This window comes from Cyprinus carpio, chromosome B1, assembly GCF_018340385.1.
Source record: "Cyprinus carpio isolate SPL01 chromosome B1, ASM1834038v1, whole genome shotgun sequence".
NCBI lineage: Eukaryota > Metazoa > Chordata > Actinopteri > Cypriniformes > Cyprinidae > Cyprinus > Cyprinus carpio.
The window spans coordinates 36571160-36592082 of record NC_056597.1 but is presented as its reverse complement, the minus strand read 5'-3'; the positions used below and the strand labels follow the sequence as shown (position 1 = coordinate 36592082).

The 20923-nt window shown below is 32.4% G+C and overlaps 1 pseudogene; it reads right to left on the bottom strand.

Moving 5' to 3' along the window:
* LOC109086071 overlaps positions 1-20923 on the bottom strand; it is a 137775-nt pseudogene that overhangs the window by 78364 nt on the left and 38488 nt on the right.

Genomic DNA, 20923 nt, shown 5'->3' with positions numbered 1-20923 from the left:
AGGTTTTTGCACTTGTTGTCAAACCATTTCTCATGTACATGCTCCCTGTTTATCTTTTTGTTTGTGATTTTTAGATAGTGTTGCAGTCATTGCAAATATTTGGTTCATCCTGTCTACTGCTAAATTGACCCCTTCAGTGTTGTGTAGGAATGGCGTAGCTAGGAAATTATTTAATAGGTTTTGTATTTTTGGTTCACAAATTACGGTTTTGATATGTATCTTCACTATTTTGTTTCCATCTGTATGTGTGTTTGAGGCTGTGGATGTGGGTTTGTTTTGATGCATCTGAGTTGGGTTTTGATCTGTTTAGATAGAGGGTGATTTTACTGTGGTCTGACAGTGGGGGTTAGTGGGCTGACTGTGAAAAGCTCTTACTGAGAGAGTTTGATTTAGGTCGGTGATGAACTAAACTACTGACTGTTACCCCAGCACTGAGCTATAAGTGTACCTACCGTACGAATCTCTTCGCAGTCTGCCGTTGACTATGTACAGACGTGCACGTGCACGACAGAGCTGTAGAAGGTGTGTTCCATTTTTGTTTGTTGTTTTATCATGGTTGAGTCTTGGGGTTTGTGTTGGTGATGAAAGGATGTCACCTCCTGGTATGTGTTTGTCTCCCTAAGAGTGAAGTGTGCACATATTCGCCTGTTCCGCCATTTATAGCATTTAACTCTCCACAGATCGGTATGTTGCCCTGTGACTGGAAGCAGTTTGGTGGGGATGGGGCATGATGAGTTCTCTGTAGCCTATAGGGCAACTAGTAGGTCCATCTCCTCTGCTCCATGTCTCCCTGCAAGATGATTATGTCTGAGTTTTTGATTTCTGTGGTGAAGTCTGTGTTTTTCCTTTTTAGTCCAAAAGCAGATGACTTCAGGCCTTGAATATTCCAACATGGAATTTTAATCCAAGGTGTAGTGATGTTGATGGTCATAAGTCTATCTATCTGTCTGTCCTTCTGTCTGTATGGGGAAGTTGTGGCCTAATGGTTAGAGTTTTTGACTCCTAACCCTAAGGTTGTGGGTTTGAGTCTCTGGCCGGCAATACCACGACTGAGGTGCACTTGAGCAAGGCATCTGTATTCCATCCATCCATTTGTCTGTCTATCTATCTACAAAATATTATCTAAGAAATAAACCTAAAATGCAACCTACATAAATAATTGTTTGAAAGAATAAAGTGCCCTTCCACTGTAGTTAATAAAAACAATGACAATTATAAAATAGAATTATGTGTATTAATAATTAAAAATTAAATAAATCAAAGAAATAAAAATGAAAACCTAAAAAAAAAAAATGTAAAAGTCTATAAACAAACAATGTTTTAATGTTTATCAAAATACCTCACACTTCAAGTGTCTGATAAAAATGGGTAATGATTTTTATGGGCATTTTAAACTGAAAAAATAAACATTATTATGATAGCTTGGCAAACTCCACTATCTGTCATTAAGGTCTATATACTTTCCAAACTTTAGCTTTTATACAGGGTTTTATCAATCCAGTATTCAAAGTTTGTCTTCACAAACTTCCCTTCACAAGTTTAAAAAATGACCAGTTACGTGAATTTCATTCCAATTTATTTCTACTTCCCTGCATTTAAATGTAGATTCTGAATCTCTACCTCAATTCAAATTCAGCACTGTCATTTATAAGGGCTTCTCTATTAAAATCTCTTCAAGTTTCTCTATTAAAATGGTGCTCAGTCTAAATATCCTCCATTTCCTCTCTCATGTCCTTCATCCATCTCCATAATGCCCCGCAATTCTCACACCCTTCTGGTTTCTTCCCTATATTCTGTCTCTGTCTCTTTCCTGCTGATTAATGAAGGTTAAAGGGCTCTGCTGATGGCCGTGTCAGTGTAAGTTATTGAAGAGTGTTATGCTGTCTGTCAGTGCAATAATGCTCAATTCTCACTGACACACAGGACAAAAGCTGAGGACACAAATACGGCTCATTTGCACATGTCCATCACAGATGTCTAAATATACTGGATAAAATATTTCACAATATTCCATAAACATCCATATATACACATACATGCACACCGTAAACGCTCTCCAAACGGTTGCTTTACTTCTTCAGTCAACTGTGCAATTGAATTTCAGAGATGCCACACTCAATATTCACTCCACTTTCCTTCTTTGACTGGAGACATGTCCTGAGAGGTGATTCTCTATTGCCAGCCCATACAAACTGCATGCACATGCACAAAAATACAAGCCACTCTTTATTTAGAGTAGTTCAACTGCAATTAAGTAACTCTCTTGAAAACGTAGTTAGCTACACAGCAAGCTAATAACACACTTCATATGAGCATTGCATTTAACTAAATATTTTTACTTCAAAAACAACTAAAAGTACATCATTAACCAATTATTTGCTCTGTGAATTGTTCATTTAGATGATCTGTGCGACCACAATCAAATTTTGCCTTGAAAGCAGCTGAACCACTGGTGTTGTTAATAATAAAAAATATATTATTGCCTAAAAAATTAAATACCTTGAAATAAATATTTCAATTAAAAAATGACATTCATAAAAAGAAAAGGCATAAACTATTTACAAAGTCATAAATGAATAAAGGTGTAAAAGAAAAATGAACAAATACACTAACAAACAAATAAATCAATTCTATAGGTAGCATTTCAAACATTACTTAACTAATGTTTCTGAAAAGACGCTATATGCTGTGTGTTTATGGGCATTGCAATTTTTTTTTTTTTACATAATGTAAACATTTCATTTGCATTAAACTAACTATCTGTAACACTTATATACTAAAAGGATCTTCAAGTTATCTTATATACTTCAAAAGCTACACTGTTTTGAAAGCAGTTTTAAACTAGTTTTGCAGAATCAGAACCAGTTCAGAAAAAAAAAAAAAAAAAAAAAATAAAAAAAAAATAAAAAAAAAAAAAATAAAAAAATAAATGCTACTAAATATCTATAGAATTAATTTTGTTCTTTCAAAGTTCTTAACCTATTAAATACATAGTATAATATATATACAATTATAGTATAATATAAATACAATACAATTCCTTATACATTTAATAAATAAATAATACTTAATAAACATAACTAAGTAAACAAATAAATTCTATAGATTAGCTTGCCAAACTAAACTATCTATCTGTTATACTTATATATTCAAATGCTACACTACACTTGGCAAGCTGAACAAATGTGTATGTAAAGCCTATTCACCCTTCCACTATTTTAAAGCAACTACTAGTGTTATTTAATAGCTATTGTTTTTATTTAGCTTACCTTCTGGTGCATGTCGGTGGTAAAGTGATCCACCTCACCATCTTCGATCTCACCCATCTTCATCCGGCTCACCACCACTGTGCCCACTGTAGCTGAATCATCTGCTGTCCTAAAACACATCGACACAACCACACACACACCACAGGTCCAACGTCTTGTTTTGAACATGAATGAGAGCGTCTAGATTACACCCATCATCTTTCATTACATTTGTTCATTTCATCGAGACTGATTGTCTATTTGTATAATTTCCAATCAGAATGTCCAGTCCTCCGTTAAAAAAAGGGACACTGCGGCCTCGCTAAGGTAACTCAAACCCACATCTGATATCTTGCAGAGATTAGCATTGATTAAGCAAGATTACTGGTTTTCTCAGTAGTAAGCGGCTGCAGGTTTGGCATGATCAGATCAGGCCCCAGCTGTGGCTGTTCGCATGCCAGCAGACTTGGAGCGAGTCTGATATCTGAGGTTATGATTGACCTCAAATTAACTTTGAAGCTCGATTGAGTCGTGGAGGAGAAGAAAAGACATCCAGTCAGCCTCTAGAGGCGCATTGGCAAATTACCCATCCATGAACATGACCTAGACAAATCTAATTGGCCCTGGATCTCTTTATGGCAACAGTAAATCAGAGAGCGTTGTTATGAGAAGAGCTAGCGCTTTATGCTAATAGATCTGAATGAGACGCCGTTAGCAACCCATTTTGCTTCTGTAATGTGACACTTTTCTGAGTGAAACAGGATATTTAATGATTGAAAGAAACGCAGGGACTTTTTATCCTCTCTATTTTAGAGCAACAAGTAGTCTTTATATAGCAATAATGGAGCTTGATGGTTGGAGGGGTTAAAAAAAGTAAGAGTCATTCTTGATGTTAATCGAAAAGGAAAGTCATTTCAGAGTTGTCACAAGTTAATATTTCCTATATATTTTTATCTCAAAGTGATTGTCACTATACAAGCTGTCACACAAGAAGATCTGTGTGAAGTTTATGCACGCACTTACAAGCCCAACAGCTGTTTGTACCTGCCACCCACTGTGCATTTAAAATTATAATATATATATATTATATATAATATATATATATATAATATATATATATATTATATATATACATACATACCACACTTAGGACCATGTGATATTTCAGTTTTTCTTTTTTAATAAATCTGCAAAAATGTCAACAATTCTGTGTTTTTCTGTCAATATGGGGTGCTGTGTGTACATTAATGAGGAAAAAAATGAGGAAAAAAAATGAACTTAAATGATTTTAGCAAATGGCTGCAATATAACAAAGAATTAAAAATTTAATGAATACTTAACACACCCACTACACACCACACACAAAAAAAACATACACAAAAAACATAAAAACCAAGTTGCAGTTGGTGAGAATTTTTTTTTAAAGAAATCAATACTTTTTTCAGCAAGTTTTAGCAAGGATACATTAAAATTGATCAAAAGTGGCAGTAAAGTCATTTATAAAGATACAAAATACTTCTATTTCAAATAAGTGCTGTACTTACTATTCATCAAAGAATCTTGAAAAAATGCATCATAGTTTTCACAAAAATGTGAAGCAGCACAATTGTTTTCAACATATAATAAATAAATAAATAAATAAATGCTTCTTAAGCAGTAAATCAGTATATTAGAGTGGTTTCTAAGGGATCTAAAGGAGTGGAGTAATGATGGTGAAAATTCAGCTTTGATCACAGCAATAAATGACATTTTACAAAAATTTCAAATAGAAAACAGCTATTTTCAATTGTAATAAAATTGTAGTCAAAATAAGTCAATTATTAGATGAAGTCAAAAGTATGAGACACTACGTCAATTATGAGATAATCAAAATTATGAGATTACAGTACAGTATGTTGATTATAATATAAAACATCATACTTATGAGATACTAAGTTGAATATGAAATAAAAAGTCAAAATAATGAGATACTTAGTCTATTGTGAGATAAAAATGTTGGAATTATGAGATACTAAGTCAACTGAGATAAAAAAATCAAAATTATTACTTGTGAACTAAAACATCAAAATTGTCATCGTGACTTTTCACCTTATGATTTCTCGTTTTTGTCAATTTTGACTTTTAATATCATAATTTTGACTATTTATCTCATTATTACATCTTACATCATAATTCTGAATGATCAAATAATTATTTTACTTTCAAACTTTTTTTTTTCTGGTTCTTTAAAAAACACAACATATCTGACAATATCACATCTTAAATGCAAGTTACCCAATATTAAATTTGTTTATTAAACTGTTGTATAAAATCAATATCACACAATGATGCTGCCTCCTTCTTACTTATTTACTCAGAAATGGCTCCAGCCATTGCTGCACATTTTAATTTTAGTAACTGAGTCTTGGCATGCTTTAAACTAGGTATGTATATACACGTATCATGTACCAAAGTCCTGCATAGTATAAAAAGGGCAAAGGAAAGAGCAGCAGTGGTGAGAATCATAAATCTTCTCACATACAGAATCACAAGACTTGATGATTTATGATGCCTTTAAACTTACAGCTGACTCTGACACTATTTCCTACTGTGAATAACAGCAGAGTCAATTAAGAGAGACAGAATTTATATTTCTCTTTCAACAACACATACATGTCTTTATTTCGAGCCAGAGGGCATCTCAAGGACACAGTTGCTTCCACACAGAGAAGACCTGATAGTCAAGATACTGCATTGGTGCCGCTCACAAAAGGACTGAGATAGGTTGAATTTGAACATGATATTCAAGAGGGAGAGACGTGTAAAGCTAAATGAAGAGTGACATTGAAAAGAAACACTTCAGTGGAATGTAAGAAACCAACAACCAAAGTGTCTATAAAACCTGCAGAAAAGCGATCCCTTAGCATTGCCATTCAGTTCAGTTTTAGCATCAGCAGAAGTTCTCAGCTGACCCCCTTTCACAGATTCACAGTTGCCATCAAAGAATAAAAAATAAAATACAAAACAACTTAACAACATTTAAAAATAAAAATTAAAAATAAATTAAAAATAAAATACAAACTAAAAAATACAATAAAAATATTATAAATATAAATATAATTAAAAAGTACATGATACACAAAACTAAGGAAATAAAAAACAAAAAAAAAACAAAAAAAAATTAAAAAAAAATAAAAATAAAATAAAAATAAAATAATAAAATGTATTAACGTGTGAGCTGCTAGCTCATGTATCAAAATAAAAAAAATATTAAAACCAAAACTGTTGTATACGCGTTAATAAAACTGTCATACATTCTTGATTATTGGTATTATTCCTCAAACTGCTTTTCTCCCTCACAAGTTCAATCAAAAATAAATACATTCAAATGGACCCACTCAAAAGAACAATTCATTTGTGAATCAGACATTGCTAGTCAACTCTTTTAAACTCAGCGGTGAAGCTGTAAATCATCTCAGTCTCGTTCTGCCTGTATTTCTCCCAAGTTCTCCCACACATCTCACCCCACCTGCTGAAAAATCCTCCGATTTTTGACCTACATAAAAAGCTGGACGGTGCTAAAAATAGCTCACTGGTTTTATGATAGTCTGTATGAGTAATGCTGGCACGATTCTGGAGAGCAAATGAGTGAAAGCGACTCTGGATCCTTGCAAAGGAATGAGCCGTTTCTTCTCTGTGTTTTTCCCATGACTCAGCAGTAATTGCCTTCGGATGGCCGTCTCAATCAGTGGGTCGACACACTGAGCTTCTGAACAGATGCTTGTTTCGGAGCATTTGCAGACTTTTCTAAACAGACGCTATGAAACAGCTACTCATGAATATGAAGAACCACCTTGTTATTCTTACACTGGAGCATATTAAATGAATTGAATTCATTCAGAAATCATGTCGCAGGCTGCGGCGAGAGGACGGTTTATCTGTCCGCTTGATATTATTGTGTATAAAAGCGGGCGGCTGATGGATGCTGCTGAGCGCTGTGAAAGGTCATTCGTCAATTGGTTTCCGAGGGCTGTTAAAATCTCAGCCTCAAACGAGGTCATGTTATGAAGCTCATGTCCAAAGACTGAGTGCTATAACCGTGTATTATAGACTTGGTGTTTCATTCTAGAAAGGTGGTGATCTTTTAAAAAGGGTAATTGAGAAATAGGTCAGTCCATGTATGTGGGATCATTATTATGGCGAATGCAAAACCTGTCAAGAACACGTCTGGGTCGTATTTAACCCTAAATTCACAAGAAAGAAATGAGAAATCATATTTTGCATAAAGAAAATGTAGTCTACTTTTGCATTTGAGTTGAAAAAAAAAAATCTGTCACGCTGACAAGTAACAAAAATGATAATTAGTTTGACCAATATTTTAACTCATAATCTTATTATTCTCAATGAGCAGTTATTAGTCATCTAAATGTCCAAAGGCAAAACTGTAAATGAAAAATTCTGTTATCAAACATTAAAAATGAATGTTAAAAATGAATTAAAAATGAAATGAATTAAAATAAAAAAATCTATAAATGGATTATTATTACTATAGAAAATAAGTAAAAATAAATATTTAATAAAATAACCATGAGGGTTTATTATTGGGGTGATTCTGAATCCTGTCAAGAACTAAAAATGAAAAATTAGAACTAAAATACCAGAACTAATTAAAGTTTTTAATTTTAATTAACACTTAAATTAATAAACAATAAATAGATGTAAGATAATTAATAGAAAAACCAAAAAATCCCAACAACAACAACATAATAAACAAAAAAAAAATCAAATGAAAGAAATGAGAATCTATATTCTGCATAAAGAAAATTTAGTCTATTTTTATAATTGTTTTTAATCGTGATACTATTATTATTACATTTCCTCAAAACACAGTCATTTCTGGTAAGTAAGAAAGTAATAAAGTAAGTAAGAAAGCAAACAAATAAATGAATTAGTTAATTAAAATTAAAGTTATAGACAATTTTAATTTGATTTTGAGGTGAAACGTGACGTGGGCAGCCCACTGCACACTCAAATGAAATGTATAAACTAGTGAATTCAGGTAAACATCTCGAGATTAAACTCTGTCTGAGGATCTTACATGGCACAGCTTTTACTGAGGCTTATGAATCGAGGCCGTGTGTTTGGTGCAGTCTTTCATTTCCACAAAGCTTCATTATGTACGCCCTGCTTGTGGTTGCGAGTCAATTTGCAAAGGCATTTGTGAGGCAAGCTCCAATCAATGACAATCGAATGAGAGCGCCAGTCACTGGTGCAGAAAACAGGAAGCCAGCCATTGACCTCATCACAATCCAGCGCAGTTATTGTGCTCTATTATCAACTAGATTTGCACGTTTCCTGTACCTGGTAATTCTGTTATTCACTTATTTCCTTATGAGATAATATGTTGAGAATCGAGCTGTGAATTGGCTCATGAGGAGGCCCAGATGGAATCTGAAGATGACTCTTTCACACATTTTCTCCATTTTTGGGCACCAATCTGTTTCATGTGGACAAATCTGTGGAATTTAAAGATTGGATTTAAACATGGTAAAATGTGTTAAACCAAGCTGAGAGTACTTCAGTCTTATTGGTAGCTGAAAGCATGATCACATTAGCAGAAATATTTAATAAAACATTAAAAACTTTTAAGTGGGCTCAGATTCCAATTGGTCTTTTTGAGTTGTGCAGCTTTCAGAAATCTCTGTTTAGCTGCTGAGCACCAACAAATAGTGAAAATGACAATCGGCTTGACTAATATTTTTACTCATATTCTTATTCTGCCTGAGCAGTTATTAGTTATTTAATAAGAAAAATAAAGTTTAACAGATAAATGCTAAAATCTGAAGGTCCAAAAGCAAAACTAAAACTGAAAATACTTTTGCGATTATATTATTAATCATTTAAAAATGAATATTATCAGTACGATAAAGAAAATAAATAAAAAATACAATAGAAAATAAAAATTTTTAAAAATACTGTACTAATATAAATATCAGTTGGTAACATTAATACTACTAATATAATTGGTATGATATCTTAAAAAATATTATAAAATAAAAAAATAAGAGTATATGATATAAAATGATATTAATATGAATAGTGAGGTATCTTAAATAAATAAATAAATAAATATATATAAATATATATATAAAGTAAAATACAAAATTCCACACACATTTCAGCTGATAACCTTAAAATAATATAATCAGTGATAATAAATAATATTGTAAAACATAAAACAACACATTAAAATGGTAATATAAAAACACCTCACCTTATAATAATAATATTAATATAATTAGTGTGATATCCTAAAAAAAACTAAGAAATAATAAAATATGACATTTAAAAAATATAAAGTCGATAACCTTAAAATAATAATATGAATATAATTGGTGTTATATCTTTAAATACTACTAAATAATATTATAAAATATAAAATAAAATGTAAAAATGATTTTAAAAATCAGCTGATAACCTTAAAATAAAAAAAATATAAATAGAATTAGTGTAATGATATAAAAACTAATAAATAATATTATAAAATATACAATAACATTAAAAAATATATAAAAAAAAACATCAAGGAATAACCTTAATATAATAACATAAATAAAAATATTAATATAATTGGCTTTAAAATAAAAAAAAAAAAAAATATATATATATATATATATATAGATATTATATATATATATATTATATATATATATATTCCCATCACAGATATATATATAATATATTATATTATATAATACTACTGATCCCTAACAACGCCCTTATTGCCATTTATTTATTCACAATACACAATAAGGCCTCTCATTCCTTATTGCTTTTATTTTTATAAAACAGTTCCACATGCGTAAAAAATATTAAAAACAAAAAGCAGTATACTGTATGTTACTTTTTTGAAGCAAGTTCCTTAAATGCTGTCCTTCTGCTAAAAATAGTTCCTGCCATCAACAGTTAAACTGCAAGAGAATGTTCTGAACATGATGCTTCATCTAATAGAGCTTAAATAAAAACAGAGAATAGGAGCTCTCATCATCCGCTCTGTCATTTATTTTAACACCATATATGATATTTTCTCACACACATACATCTGCTTATCTCCCAGCATGAGGAAACGTCTGTTTTCCGTCTTTTAGTTTAAAAATACAGCATGTAAAACCAGACTAATTCACAGAACAGCACAAGCTTGCAAGTGTCATTACAGTGTAAACTGATGGATATATGGACAGACAGAATCATACCTGAAACAGAAAACTAATAAATACAGTAATATTTCCTTCTTTCCTCAGAGACTGATTTCCTCAAAAAATAAGCGCACACACACAAACACACACACACATCAAAATATCTCCTATCATAAGAAGAATCTATCAGACAGAAAAAAGTTTCAGTAACAAAAAAAATTTCAGACGTTCCCCTGACATAAGCAAAATACTTCAAGCGCAACCTTTGAAGATCTTTAAAAAGAAGACAACAGAAGGTGTGATTTCTCCTTGATTAACATTAGAATTTAAAGACGTTCCCCTGACATAATATTATTGGGATGTATGCGTGACTGTGAGGGATTGAGAGATGATAGTAGAGCTGATATTATCCAGTATTTCACGACTTACAAAAAACAAACAAAAACATGTCTTGAGAGTCCAAACGCATTCACTGCACGATGAAGCCTGTTAGAAAACTGTTAGAATGCCCTTATAATTCAAGCAATGAAAGAAAAAATACCCATGTATGAGTTTATGGTTTCATATTCATTGCACAAGCATGTACTTTTCTGAATATCAGCACATGTGCACGAGCACAAATGTGCTATTAATTTTATAGCAACACAGTGTTTTGTTCCTTGAATGAATCTGTTTCTGATGGAATCGAGTGAGCCAGTGATTCAGTGGTCCATTCAGATGGACTCAATTGTTTAGTTTTTAATTGAATCAGCCATTTTGAACGAATCATTTGATTTGAATGATTCAATAAATCATTTATTAAAACTTTTATTGTCATCATAATTTATTCATGACAGTCCTAAACCAGCCAAGGTGCCAAAAACATCAATATTGACCAAAAATGTTCTCATTTGCAAGTCGCTTTGGATAAAAGCGTCTGCTAAATGACTAAATGTACATGAACAAACCAATCCCCCCCACCCAAAGAAATTGACCACACCATCCCCAATGATTATTTTTTTTTTTACAATTCGACCACTGCATTTATCACACTGCAGTGTTGGAGTAAATAAAAAACAAACCAAACAGCTTATCAGCAGTCGCCACATCGCATGGCTGCTCATTTGCATACAGCATAAGAGGACACGCCCACCTCAGCATCATCCACTCAAGTCTCTGGAGCATCGCTGACAATCAGTGACTCATCCCTGTGTGTTTCAACAGCTTCCCTGAGAAACGCTTCTCTTCACAGTTTGCCAACGCTGCTGAAAATGTGTTTTCACAAGTCGCTTGTTCTATCAGCTCAGCAAGTTCACAGCAGCGGCAGCCACACTCCACTCCACCAACAAACATCTCAAACACTCTCCACACCAGCACCCTCAGATCCTGATCACGCAAACAAGCAGCTCACCTTCAGCTGAAGGTCCTGGCCTGCGCTCGTGAATGTGAAAGTATCTCAGGCCAGTCAAAATGTCAAGCTAAACAGCAGCTTCCTGCAGGGGAAAGAGAGCAAAAGGTACCACAGACTAAAAATACCCTGTTCTGTGGGGCTGGACGGAAATAGCTTAAAGGTAAGCTCTCGGTCTCAAGAACAAGGCTGGAGACACTCGGCTAGGGATACGCCATCTTTTAGAAACTCTAAAAGCCTTTAGTATTAATATTTTACACCCCACACATTTACATAACGAAGCATTCAAAGCACACGGTGTGATGGAAAGTATAAAGACTCCTACAAAAGAACAGTTTAGTAGTCAGTCATTATTGGTTATATGTGAGTGATCCTAAACACAGTGGCATCTATCAACGTTAAACACAATTTCCACTGTTTTTATACAGAAGTGAGGTATTATGGTCAGAAAATTTCAAATTTCAATATCATTTCTGTCATTATAATTCCTATTGATGTGATAGTGATAAAAAATTAAATATAAAGTTTAATTTAAATGCATTAAACAAACCCAAACAAAGTGTGTACGCTAGTACCATGCTTGTCATGATACTTTTATAAAATAAAAAATAAATTTTTGTGATTTTATTTTAACATTTATTTTAAGCTTTTATTTTATAAAATGAGGCTTGTTTTATTGTTCTTATTTTATATTTATTTATTTAACATTTTTTTTAGTATCAATGAGATGAGTTTTATATTTTAACTCATATTAAATAAAAAGATTCATTAAAAGCTTTTATTTTATAAAATGAGGCTTGTTTTATTGTTCTTATTTTATATTTATATTTTAATTCATTTTAATTTTAAAGTTTTAGTAATTAGCTTGTTTTTTTCTTCATTTATAACTCTTATATTCATTATTTGTTTCAGATAAATTTCATTTTATTAAAAAAAATATATATAAAGGTTTTATAATATAATAACTATAATAACACTTAAATTCATTAAATAAAAAAAACAAAAACACAACAACATAAAAACAATAAAAAGTAAATACAATTTTTTTTTTTTGTATTGGAGTAATAAGAGTGGAGGAAAAAATCTGCTTGCTTGTCATGACAACAACGGTCACAATGCAAAAAATCTTGTTCCTAATAATAATGTAGGATAACATAATATGTCTTTTGATTATAGGGTAAAATGTGACTCCAAAAAAACATGAAAACATAAAATACTTGTTTTTGAGACATTTTATGAGATTTGTTCATTTACTAGTAAAAGTAAACTACTTCAGCTCGTCTTGAGTTAGCCATAAGGCCAGTCAAACAGAAAACACTGACACCTGAGCTGAGACTGTCATCTGTGTGTGTGTGTGTGTGTGTGTGTGTGTGTGTGTGTGTGTGCGCTGTGGGGCAGGAAAGATTTGAGTAGGATGTTGATGTAAGTCATTGATATTGACAGTCTGGGCTGTTAGCATTCCTCCCGCTCGCTCCTGAAAGTCACCAGGATTAGATTCATCAGAGCTGATGCAATCCCAGCACCGCAGCAGGGTGTCCTCCACACACACACACACACACACACACACACACACACACACACACACACACACACACACACACACACACACACACACACACACACACACACATATACAAACATCAGCACGGCACTGAAACTAGAATACATGGACGGCACAAACAACACGGGGGTCATGATCATCTTACAAATAAAGATCTGGTTAAAACCAAAAAACCTTTCTTCACAGCCTGATGCCAAAGCAGAAACCTTTTAAGTTCCACAAAAAAACTTTCTAGTCTCTAGTTCTTTAGAAAACCATCACAAGAATGTATTGATAAGTCTGGATTATATGTGGACTACTCACAATATATTTACAAAAATGATGTCCGCTAGATAAAATTAACTAAAAAGATAAATAAGATAAGAAGATAATTCTGGTGTGCTTTATGTTCAGCCATAAGTTGCTTAACAATTGAAATGCTTGGCTGAACTGGTTGAAAACATTTTAAACACACACATACAGATTCAAAATTAAAAATAAATAAAATAAAAATAATAAATAAATAATAAAATAAATTACTTTACATTATACCATTAAATTAATATAATATAAGGTTTTGATCAAAAAAATAAATAAAAAAAAATACAAAAATAAAAAAAAAATATCACATATATATATATAAACAATGCTCTATGCTAACATAAAATAATATTAATAAAATTAATTGATATAATGTAAAAATTTATGTGATCAGTATGATGATAACAAAATAAATAAAAATATAAAATAAAATAAACAGCACTATTATAATTATCAGTTGATAACCTTAAAATAATATTATTAATGTAGTTGCTATGATATATTAAAAATAAACATCACTATAAAATATAGAAAATATCTAAAAAATATCAGTCAATAACCTTAAAATAAACATATTAATATATTTAGTGTGATATATGAGAAAATAATAAATAATAATACAAAAAAAAAAAAAAAAGAATATACAATAATGTGAAAACACTAATTTAAAAGCAATCATAAAAATATATAGAATATAAAAAAATTAAGAATGTAATATAATGAATTGGAGTAAATAAATGAATTAGATATCAAAGAATACTGATTTTTACTTGTTTGTTTGTGTCAGAATTTCCAAATATTTTTGAAATCTTACATTTTGCTTATATATACTTTCATTACTTTAACCCAGCTGATAAACTCCCGTTTTTAAGTTTCCAGGTTTCTCATAATTGTGGGAAGCCTGTGGAAGGAACCTTTGAAAGACCTTTATTTTTTGTAGTAGAGTAAGATGCAATCAGCCGTATAATGATTGTTCCTGTAAATACGTTCCTTCCAAAACGATCATTAGAGGTCTGATTGCCCGTTGGCCTCCATTATAACCCGCTCCGCACACAATCACCGCGCCTGGCGTCCCTGTCAGAGAAGAAGCATGAGCGTGTGTGTGTGTCTGTCCACCGAAGCCTTTCATTCGGCGGTCATTAAAACAGTAAGCAGCTCCTCGTGTCAGACTGTGACGAGCCGAGCTTATCCCTGTCCCTCCGGTGTCAGAGCCCACTTCCTCTGTCAGCCATTTTAACTCGGCGTGGAGTATACCTCCAGACTAACAATGAGAAAAATGTCAGAGCAGTGAAAAATGGGCCGCACTCCTGTGACAGTGCGCTCGCCGTGGGCTAAATGTCAAAGCTCTCTCACCTCCATGAACAGGTGGCTGTTTGTTTAGCGTGTAATCCATGTGAACCTCTGTTAGGAACGCAAGCTCATCAGCTGTAGCAGGACATTAGGCATCACAACTGTGTGAGGCGCAGATACAGGCTCTTATACACCAACAAGCATCCAGACACACAGCAGTTATTAAGCCATGTTTAATGTACATTAGTATTAAATATAAAATGAATAATCAGTGTGATCGGGGATAGAGTATAATCAGACAGTGATTATCGTAATATAAGTGAATAAAGTCAGTGTGATCGGGGATAGAGTTCGAGTCTCGGGACAGTGGATTATCGTAATATTCATCCTGACAGGACGATTTAGAAGAAAACAATCACCCTAGCAACAAAACAGTATGTTGCCACAAACAAACGTAAAATAAAAAAATAATGATATATCAAACGTAATAGTGATTTAATATACTTTGCGAATAAGTAGTGATTTAATGTCACATATACTTTCATATAAAATATGTCAGGACAGTGATCCAAATTCATCAAGGGCGATAATACCAATATAAATCAGCTTACTAAAACAGTATGTAAAAAAATAAATACTTAATATGTCGTAAAAAACTATATTACAGTAATAATAAATTACTATACTATTGCAATAAAATATGATGTTATTATAATAATTTTAATAAGTCACTATTAAAAAATTTTACTTACTTAAATTTACATATTTTACTATTATAATAATAGTAGAAAAAAAATAATGCCAGTCAAAATTAAATAAATAAAAAAAGAATAAAAAAAAAGAATAAAAATAAAAAAAAAAAGCAATTATTATACACAAATATCTGACTGCTCAGGGGCGCATAAAATTAAATAAATAAAAAAAGAATAAAAAAAAAGAATAATATTAAATATATTTCCATATTAAATAATAATTTGATATTAACATTTAATGGTTAAAGCTATCAAATATTAATCCAAATGTAATAATATTTTATTTAATATTTAATTTAAATGGTATGTTGCAATTAACAAAAGTAAAAACATGCAGTCATTATATAATTAATATAATTTTGTCTGTTCAGATTTGTGACTAAAGAGTAGAAAGAAAGAAAGAAAGAAAGAAAGAAAGAAAGAATAAATAATTAATTAATTACTGTATTTCATTTACATTATTAATTAAACATAAAGTACATTTGTAGTCAATATTTCTTTTTGTCCAGCATCCTGGATGGATTCATCTGCAGTCTTCTCTGCAAAAGATACAAGTAATACTGCTTTAGATTTTAGTGAAAGAAAAGCAATAATTTTTTTGTGGACAAAATAATTTGTGCAAAAAAATAATTATGCTGCCTATATTTTGGTATCAGGATCGTGCCTATGATGACTTTAACTGCTGCCTATGTAGTTTCTGAAACATGTAGGTTTTTGCTAGAACAAGAGACGAGACACGATCCAGAAAGCATGAGAGTCTCCAGCTGAGCTGCAGATGTGAACGTGTCCATGCATTACAGCTCCAGACAGTTCCATCCTAATGCATGCAGCATGCAAACCAGCACTAATGACACTGAGGTCAAGCCGGAAAACCAAATCATCCAGTCAGTAACATATGCAAGTGTCAGATAATCCACCACAAAACTCAACACTTCTGCTATGGGCTGAAATCTGCACGCTGCATCAAACCCAGCCAGAGCAATGGCCAAACATGGATATTCCTTACTGAGCGAACGCTTGTGTGCTTGCAGTGTGGAACAAGTGGTGACTAGCAGCAGATAAACCAGGGAGGGAGATGAGAAAGCCATACTAAACCACACACACACAGACTGCAGCATCAGAAGCGCGTGTAAAGTGTGGTGCGTCAGTATTTCTTCAGCACAGCCGCACCTATCCCTTTTTCTGCTGGGCTCTGTATTTCACTGGATCAGATACTTGATGGCTTTTCCATCAGCGAGGCAATAAGCCTGGCCTTAAGTGTGTGTGTGTGTGTGTGTGTGACACTGCAGTGCTGTGATAGACAGACTAGTAGTAGCTGAGGCAAAGAGTTAAGTCGTTCTCTGATTATTCTCAGTATATGGAGCACAAATATACATATACTTTTGCTTGCTACAGTGTTCATAGAGGTTAGGATGACTGAATTACGAATCCTGCAGTTCTTTCTAAGCACTAAAAACATCAAGATTGAAATAAGACGTGCATTTCCTGAACAAATGGCAGTGCTTGCAAGGAGGCAAAAAATAGCACAACAGTTTTAAATAAGTTGGTAACAACATTTATTCATCTTTGTTAATGTTAGTTAATAATAAGTGTTCATTGTTTGTTTGCATTAGTCCACAGTGCATTACCCAACCTTAAAAAAACAACTTTGATATACAAAAAAAAAAAAAAATAATAATAAATGTTTAAAAAAGCACACCACCACCCACCAACCAATGTATCCACTGCAGCCAACAGAATCAGACACAAAAAAACTCAAAAAAACATAAAAAAACACCACACCAATCCACAAATTAAATAACTGAAAAGCTGCATTTTTATAAAATAAATAAATAAATAAATAAATAAATAAATAAAATAAAATAAACATTATTTAAGCATTAAAAAAAAAAAAAAAAAAAAAAACTGCCTCTGGTTAAAATATGTGTTCTGAATCCATAATAATGCTTCCTTCAGTGAAAAAGTTCATCCCCTGCTTTCCTCTCGCATCAAAACCCACCAACATACTCACTGTATAAAAAAATATATATATACATCATTGAATATTTCTAAAACAATATATATATACATTATTGAGGAGTTGAAGAAGTGTTATTATGAATTATGGATTCATATTTTAGCTGGAAGCAACAATTTGAAGTTAAAAATGTCTGAATGATGGATTTGTTTCTTACAAAAACACAGCTTTCAGCTTCACCTGACATGAACCGATGGACTGGAGTGGTGTGGATTATTGTGATGTTTTTATCAGCTGTTTGGACTCTCATTCTGACGGCACCCATTCACTGCAGAGCATCCATTGGTGAACAAATGATGGAATGCTAAATTTCTCCAAATTTGTTCTGATGAAGAATCAAACTCATCTTGGTTTTCCTGAAGGTGAGTATATTTTCAGCAATATGTAATTTTTGGGTGAACTATTCCTTTAACAAATGAAACCTTATTGTAAAGTGCTACCAGTAAGTTCAGGTTTCAGGCTTAAACAAAATGTTGCATCAGAGCTGGTCTGACACTGTCATCACGCTGTGCATGAGAATCAACACAATGTGAGTGACTCTGCAGATGTTAAACAGAAAAAAGACTGATCACAGTTCAGCATGCAAATACATGCAAGAAAGAAAAACAGTCACAATTCAGAATGCAAATGTCGTTCCATTGTGAATAACGAGCATTCTATTAAATTTTACATTTCTTTCTAAATCACAATGTTAAAAACCAAAAATAGCCCAGCTGAAATAATGTACTGAAAACCGAAAGTGGTGGTTGAGGCTGAATTAATTGCAGAAGTTTAATACTGGGTTTAGAGAACAATCCTTGACCAGAATGTTTGAGTAATATGAATACAGCACTGCCTTGAAAGCACATATTCAAATCAGACTGTATTATTTTAACATTTTATGTTCAAAAGTGTTTCTCATGAAACTGTAGTGCTGAGAAAGAGCTGTGCATGTCAAAGTCAAATGTCTAAAGCAGCAAATGAATAAACCTCACAGACAAAACCAACAGACTGATTCATTCAGGAAATGATCCTCATTTTATAAAGACACTTTTTAAGCTTCATATCAAATAATTTAGTGTCTATAAGGACTGAAGCAACACATTAGCTTCAACCAAATAGAAATACTTTTTATTTAAAGTGATTCATTGGTATGTGCGTCTAATGCAGCGTTTAATGCAACTGGTGGGTTGCAACCTGTTCTGATGAGGCTCTGGACAGCAGGGGAAAAATAACATTAAATACAAATAACAAAATAAGTAACCATATAATCATAGCCAGGACAGCAAAATAAACAGGCTTATCAACTTCTCAAAGGGAGAAAACGCTTCTGGTTTCTTTTGTTGTTGGCATCAAAGGCTGTGCGTCTAAAGCACTTCGGCACTCATTTAGGGGGTTTCTTTTTAAAGAGCCGGCCTCTAAACTAACACCATCAGATCAACACTTACCCATAACGGTCTTTACGAGGGCCTCAAAGTCTATTACTTTTCCTACATAAATTTTAACAAGTTTATGGTTTGGTCATGTTATTCTGGGCAGTGTTAGGGACAAAGCAAACTAAAGTTATACTGACCACAGCACATGTTTACAAAGCAAATCCGTGTTTACTTTTTTTTTTTTTTTTTAAGCATGTCCATGTATTCCAAACAGAGTTTCAGCTTCTGTACCACGCTAATAAATCGAGAACAAACTAAGACATCAACCCTTTCCTCCTTCTACTGTGTTCTGTTTGCTCTCTGCATTTATTACACCCTATTTTAGCAGGCTCATTTAATCAAATCATTCATTTCCATTTCAACAACGGCAGACGAGAGGCTAAAGGATGAATCAGGAAATGTAGGCCAGTAACCCTTCATTCAGCTGTATACGGATTTATGTTGGCTTCATTTAAGGGCTGTAAATGATTCTCTCGTGGCTGACATCTTCCAGCTGTTCTAAAACATATGCATCAAAAATAAATTAAAGAATATAACCAAAACAAGGTACTCAAAACAAGCTTAATATAAAAAGACCAAATTAAATAAGACCATATTAAATTATTCTCGTCTTCTCCAGCTCCTTGTCAAATCTGATCACACATGCGCTTTATAAATGAGCCCCCAGATGCTTCTTAACACATTCTCCTCAAATTCTCTGGCAACCTGAGTGAACTTCCAAAGACACATTCTTCAAAGCACACTTTCTTCCTAATGCTCGCTTAAGTGCCACTGAGATGAAGGTTAACGCTACTCATTTATCTCAACAGTTTAGAATGAAAGGGACGGGGTTAGGTGAGGTGAGCAAAGCATCGTGAGATAAGATCAGATAAACTGCCTTCCTGGTCGTCCATCACTGGGCTTGTCAATAGCAGCATTATTAACATGTAGCAAATCACTAAGTTCAGTTCATGCATTTGAAAACCATTACTCGTGCACCAGAAGGCTTCCTCCTCTGAATGTTCTCCATGCACTTTTAATCAACCACACACAGGGTCCAAAATTAAAGCTGCACTCAGCCATTTTTTTCCTACATTAAAAAAAGATTTATTCATAAAAGAATGACTGGTACTTTTGAAAAATCATCCATGCTCATATGAAATGAAATGACTCTTCTGTGTGATACTACATTCAAGCTGAATATATATTTAAAAAAGATTTAATATTTACATGTACAGTATAATTTATAATTTATATTTATATAAACAGGTAAATAAAGTAAATGTCACTAGCCAACTAGCAATTTAATCACCAAAACAAAAATATAAAGAACTAAATTTTAATGGGTCTTCATGATTTTGTGATTTGTGAGGTTAAGATTATTAAAATACATTTTACAAATAAATAAATAAATTAATTAATTAAAAATAAACATATTTTTACTTAAAAATTCACATTTAATTGAATGTGTTACTTGTCATGTCTTTTTAAAAAATGAATGGCAATTTCTGAGTGAAAACTGCTCCAAAGTGAAACCAATCCATTTATTTTTTCATGCTGCAAATGACAAGCAAATATTTTGCTATAAATATATAATGCAAATACTTGTTTTTACATAATTGCACATATATTTTTTGCTATGATACAATTTCATAGACCATTATAATTATTGATGAATAGTGAAAAAAAATTCACAATTTATTTGCAGGTGAATCAAAAATAGAAGCTGGATGAACTCTGGATGCTTTGGATCATCAGAAAGACAACTATACAACTGTAATACAAAATAATGCAAATGA